Source organism: Hyperoodon ampullatus (assembly GCF_949752795.1).
Source record: "Hyperoodon ampullatus genome assembly, chromosome: 17".
NCBI lineage: Eukaryota > Metazoa > Chordata > Mammalia > Artiodactyla > Ziphiidae > Hyperoodon > Hyperoodon ampullatus.
Window position 1 is genome coordinate 20,406,871 of NC_136930.1, and position 7,011 is coordinate 20,413,881.

Consider the following 7,011-nt stretch of genomic DNA (forward strand, 5'->3'; position numbering starts at 1 on the left):
TAGAAAAATTTTGGTCAGACCATTGAGGCATGTAAGGAACTATGATGAAAAGTAATAAACATCTATGTTGTTTTGAAACATTCAAGAAAATTGTTCTTAGTGAAACACCTAGTATTTAATTTCTGTTTTTATCATTTAAATCTTTATGTAATTATTATATCTCTGCAATGTTTTCAGCTTTTGTCATCTACTATTCAAATAAACGTTAGTTTCTTTTTTTGAGTGTTCTGGTAATTAAGTATTCTGTCTTCTCTGCCTTTTGCTTCATTTTCTTAGTCTGTTTTTAAAAATAATTGTGAAAGCAGCATAGCCCAGACGAATCTCTCTCTGTCCCTCTCTCTGTATCTATTTGTCAAGAATTACACTTTACTCACTGAACTTTGGTTAAATTGAGTAATTGCAGTTAGATAAAGCATACACATCTAATGTTCTTTATTCCTTCATCACTCATACCTTTGAACACAGTCCTGAGGCCAAAACTAAAATGTGCATTTGATATTAACCGATCTTTGGAAGTCAAATTCTAAACTTACACTACTTACTGCTTATCTTGATATATCCATCAAGAGGATTTCAAAATATTACATATGATAAACATTAAAATTCTTTTTTGATTTATAGTTTATAAAGCATATTAAAATGTAAAAGTAAATTTTTTGAAATTTATTCATGAGCAATTTATTTCTGTTTTAATCCAATGATTTAATATGACAAAACACTAAAAATAATTATAAAATCTAGAATGACACTTTATGTGTTTCTAAATAAAATTAAACACTATGATAAATGCTGTTTGCCATTAATGTAACTTTAGTCAGATGCCAGAACACAGACAACAAAAAAAGCCACATTTAACAAATATTAAAGGGTAGAAATTGGTACCAAGGATTAAAAGCATATTGGGCAAAGTTTCTTTGGGAATGGCTACAGTAATGTACTATTGTTATAAATATTATGGTCTTTTAAAAAGCCAAATTATATTAGGGCAATAATATGCTTAAGATATATTTAGAGAATATGAAATATATAACAATGGTTGTGAACACATATAAAACTAATGACAGTTTTTGATGTTCTTATTGTTATTAAAATAATGCCAACATTTTTCTACAGTTAAACATTACTATAAAGGCACGTTATTTTGAACCACAAAAATAATGTCATTTTTGATCTGAAAACTGGCATGCAAAGATCTGCTTTCAATCTTGAATTTTATAAGTAAATACACCAGACACTGATTCATCCAGTTAAATTACAATAAAAATCAAACTTAAGTTCTATATGCTTGATCTATATTTATCTATTTTATTTTCCAACACAGCCTGATCATGAAATTAAGTATGATATTCTCTCTTAATGTGAAACTGCTGTCAAGGTATACAAATATCATCTCAGAGAGTATTTAAAATTGTACAGTATTTTTTTGAAGTCTAACTATTTGAAATGGTTTTTAGCAATTAAATATTTTAAAAGTCATAAATCAGAAATATTATTGACATAAGAAAATGTTAAATTTTAAAGATACTGATAAATATCATAATCAAAACAGTAATGGTTTCTCAGGAGAAGCAGGTTTATCTTGCTTTTCAAATACAGACTCGACATACATTGTCACAGGGTGTGCCTAGATGCTAGATATACGTGTCTATATATTTTCTATGATATGTGAAATTATATACTACTGTTTAAATGTCAAATAAAAATCAAAGCCTTTTTGGCCGAGCAAACAAAAAATTCTGTTTATTTATTTTGTTATTTTTTTCCCACTCAATCGACAGGTGGCATGAATTGATCAAATTTACCAATTGATCTGGTTTGGGGCAGTGCCAGACACCATAGTGCTTACCAGTCAGAAGAAAGAAAGGCCATGTTAGGTGTCATAAGGCATGCAAGCATTATAGTTAGTTCCCTTAACCAGTTATCCCTTTATTTGGAAAAGTTTTTGGATTTTAACTAGAAGATTCAGGAACAAAATGTATGGAACATAAATTTAAGGTCTTGAGTAGTTTCTAGAATTTGCAATCACAGTAGAATATTCCTGCAGAGAGCAGAGAATCTCACTAGAAAAAAAAATCCAAAACTTTTATTAAGATGAAGAGAAACTCATTTCTGAAATTATGATTTGCTTTATTTTACAAAAATAGAAAAAAATGGAACACCTCAAACATGATTTTAAAATGCATTGGAATAAGTCATGAAAACAATAACTTGAATGTATATTCTAAGGGATCTGCTACAGTTTGAAATATTTGTCAATCAGGGTCCCACACATTTCTCTCTCTAATAGTGATAATGTATCCAAGTGACTTTTTGATAAGTATTTAACTCAAACATTTCTTTCATTCATTTATTTTGGGATAGTTGTTCAGAATTAACCAGTTTCCTATATCACCAAAATCTATTACTAGGTTAAGTCATTTCTTAACTAAATATGAAACAGTTGAAAAAGAAGCATACAAAATATTTGGCAATCAAAAGGAAGATTTTTTAACATTAAAAGGTGACCTCTAAGTTACTGGTTCCATAAAGCTGAAGTTTTAAAAAACACCTAGGGTTTAGATTTTATTTTTCCCCTCCTCTTTTTGAACAAAATGTAGAGAACACACACCTTATACTCAGTATAAGCATTTTACACTTGAAAGATTTGTTCTGAATGTCCAGTGGGAACCTGGAAATCGTAATAATTTGTAGTATCGATTGAGTGAAGCTATGCAGCTGGGGCCTCCAGTGAATAGACAGGAATAGACATTTTATTGATTAACTTTTACAGTCATATTTTCAAGACTCCACTGTAACATAATTTTCACTTCCCAGCTTTGTGTTGCTGCATCGTGAAACTTGAATTCTTCTCTCTTAACATTTACCCACTTGAGGAAAAAAGTATGAAAGTATGGATATGTCTTGCCAAGGTTGTGATCTACAGATTTGCAAAACTTTCTGGAAAATGATTTCTCTCTAGTGCTATTCTACCACAAACAGTAGAAAGGAACAAAATTGGTTGTAACTGTTTTTGGAAATATCATTATGGCAACTATTTGGTAATTAAACTTCTTATCTTCCTCATTCTCTTTGCGCTTAAGAATCTTAATTTTCCTACCCTAACTTCATACATGTAACTATTAAGATGAATTATCTTGTGAGAGTTTTGTTTTTATTCACTTATAATTTACATCTTATTTAATGTGAGCAGCAGAAGAAAAATTATTGTAATAATAGGCTATAATTTAGTCTGAAAAGAAAGCTGTTAAATACTAAATAATTTTGGCCAATAATTTCAAAGTCTGAAAATGTGAATATATACCTATTGGATATATTTGATATTTCTCTAGTCCTGTGAAAGGTTTTTTAATTATTTAAACAAAACCTGTATTTGCACAGGTGAAAATATTGCACATTTTCTGTATATAATCATATGTTTATTTACCTCGAGTTCTTTACTGCTTGCATTTTTGGCCGCTGGAACAAATTGCAGATTTTATATTCTCAATTACATATGTAGAAAGTATTTCACTGTAATTTTTTGTAAGAGTTGATGACAGAGATATTAGACATTAGATTGGCTTTGGAAATGGGATTAAAAAAAGATGACATCAATTCCTTTTTTTAACTCCCATCTGCATTTCTTTTATTTATGACTTTGAAAAATCTAATGTTAGAATAAATTGATCCAAAGATAAAATTCAGGAGCTTCATGTGAGTACACCCAGAGGCATGAAATATAATTAAATTAGACCAAAAATTTAGCACAAGTTTTAATAGTTATGCAATATAATTCATATTCCTTAATGTTTATGTCTTACATAGTTAATTTTAAGAATCTTATCTATATTCAAAATCATTAATAACTAATATGGAATTTATAAAATTCATAGATTGAGTTAAGAAGTATTCAGCATTTTAAGGTTTTAAGTTACTTTTCTTTTAACCGAAAAAAAAAAAATGAGTAAAGCATCCTATCTTAGTAGTGAGAATGTGAAACTGAAAAATTTTTCTCGTTACATTAAATATTAATTTTTTTTGATATTCAACAAGCTTATAGCTTGTTTCCCATTGACTTTCAAAGATACAAATATTGAGAATTTCCTTTGATTTTTCTTCCAGGGAGCGTTAATATTTTCTGTGAAAAGTCTTATAAACACTTTTATGTGCAAAATATGTATACAGACAGTGCTTGTTGAAGTTCCACAGTTAGCACAATTAATATAGCCCATTAATGTATTTCAAGATTTTTCAGTTATTCACATATATATGTAATTATATTTTTTCTTCTAATGGAACAGATCTTTTATTTATAATACAAAGGTGTTTGAGTAAAATATCTAGGAATTAATTCTTTCCTGCTTCACATTAAAAGAATGAATAAAATAATGTATAAAGAATACAGGTTATTTTTACAGTGTGTGTGGGTCTTGGAAGACACTTAACCTCTGTAATCAAGTACAGGTTTTAAAATTATTTACCAAAATGAGTGCAATTAAGACGGATCTAGTAATAAACATAAAATACAAAAAGTCTGAATTGAGATTGATTTCAGCATAATCCTGTAGAGGAATCCCCACTTATTGATCAATTTTAAAGCCCATGCATAGCACTTAGAAAGATAAAGTAAGCAAGGTCATATAATCAAAGCATTTAAATAGTAAAAACAACAACTGCCACTGTAGACTGCTAAAATAAATCCATAATACAAATTGCTTTAGCAAAAAGTGGATGAGCAGCTGATCTTCCTATTGAACTCTGATACTGTTCAGTGACCACACTGGGAAAAGGATTGGGAGAAATGCCTTAAAGATCAATATTGAGTGAGATGTAGCAGGGATTCATTCTGAACATGAAAGCTTTACAGGTGTGAGAGTATAGACATCTTCAGATGTCGTCAAGTGGAGATAGTTTAATACAGTTAAAAACTGCCATCTATGCCCGATATTGACAAACCACACTCACAGAAAAGCTCTCTTAACAGTTTCAAGAAGTTGAATAGGGTTTAAAACAGCACTCGACTTAAAAGTATAATAAGTTGGCTTTATATGAAAATAGTGGTACAACTACTTACCAAAGACAATTAATATTTCTCTATAAATATAGTCTACATAAACTAATACATATTTGGGATATCAAATAATTATGTGATAGTGGTCTCCAGTTCTGTACAGAGGTATATAAAATAATCATAGAATAGGGGATGGAAGAAATATTTTTGGAATTTTGTGGAAATGGAGTACTTTTGTTGTGAGTTCCTTTTTGAAACTTGTTGCAAATTAGGGAGTCTTATTTTTCATGAGTATTTGAATTCTATTGGCAAATCGTATTCTTGACTCTCGTGAACAACAGGAGTTTCCAGTATATAGATCTATGATAAGCAGAATTAGATTTGACTCACTTAACTACTTTTCTTATAAAACTTGAGTTTAACTTCTACTTAATGAGACATCTTCATGGCTATAGTGAAGTTTCATGGGAAACTGAATATGCATTAGCATAAGTACATGCAATTTTATTGCATTTTGAAATAAAGTGGTTCTTCAGTCAAAATGGACAAAAATGCAATTGAATTACTCCTTACCTTTTCTCAGGTTCCCATAGGTGTCATCCTTACATCATTATCTGTTTTCATAGCTTCTAAATTCATCTCATGCTCATTACATGAATAGTATTGTGTCTTGATAGGGTAAGGACACCAATAGGATTTTCCACAGAGTTATTTCTGGTGGAATATAATCACAGTCTCCTAATAACCTGGATATAGTAATTAGAGCTTTATAATGTTATTTATTGAGAGATTTTACTTCATTTGCAAAAATATTTCAATATTGAACCTCTCAGTTAAATGATATGAAGCATTGAATTAATTTATTTTCTTCTGGAATAGAGAAGAAAGAATTTAAGTGATGACTGGTTATATGTAAGACAGAATTTCCATATCAAAATGATTAACATATACACATTACTGTATATAAAATAGATAACCAACAAGGACCTACTCTATAACACAGGGAACTCTACTCAATATTCTGTAATAACCTATATGGGAAAGGAATCTGAAAAAGAAAGGACATATATATATGTGTCACTGACTCACTTTGTTGTACACCTGAAACTAATACAACATTGTAAATCAACTATATTCTGATATAAAATAAAATTAATTTTAAAATAATATAAAAAAACTAAAAAATTCTACAATGAGTCAGAAGTATAAATAAATGCTATAATCGTATGTGGAAAACAAACAAACAAAAAAATGAAATATAAAAATCAGGCTGAGGCTTAAAAGTTGAATAACTTAGGCTTCATTTTTTCCATTCCTTTCTTACCATAATGAATAGCTATTTACAACTATTGTAGTCTCCATGTTTGCTGTATGAATTGCTGATAGCAGCAATTTTAATGGTAAAATTGTGGAACAATATTCATAGTTGTCAGAAAAAGGTCATTCTATTTGCATTCATTAGAAAACCGGAGGACTGCAGTGTGTGTTTCCTTTGGGATGTTGCAGCTATTGATTTATATACAGCTGTAGGAAAAATTAATTAGGATTATATTTCACTTATTACTGCAGCCTGTGTAATAAGAAAGAAAACCATTTTTGGTTAGAATGTTGAACAGGAAAACCTAACTGGAATCATTGTTTCTTAAATCACAACTACTTTATCATAAAATTTTTCTTTTATAATCTGGTTAAAGGCTTAGTGCATTTATGGAAATTTAATTAGCACTTTGAAAAATGAGTGTTTTAGTATATATCCTATAATAATAATGATAATTCAAATTAAGCCAAAGAGACTTTTTCCCTTGTTAATTGAACCTTTACTTTCTCTAAGCAAAATCCATGTGTATCTGTCTACTGTGAGTTTGCAGGTATTGGGAAGCTGTTTTCAAAAGAGTTAAATAAAAAACCAAACAGGGACCAAGATCAGGTGAATTCTCAAGGTGAAAAAACAGATTCCAGGAATGAGAGTTTTTGAAGCATAACAACATGAGAGAGAAGTCCTCTTCAGTTTTACATTTGCA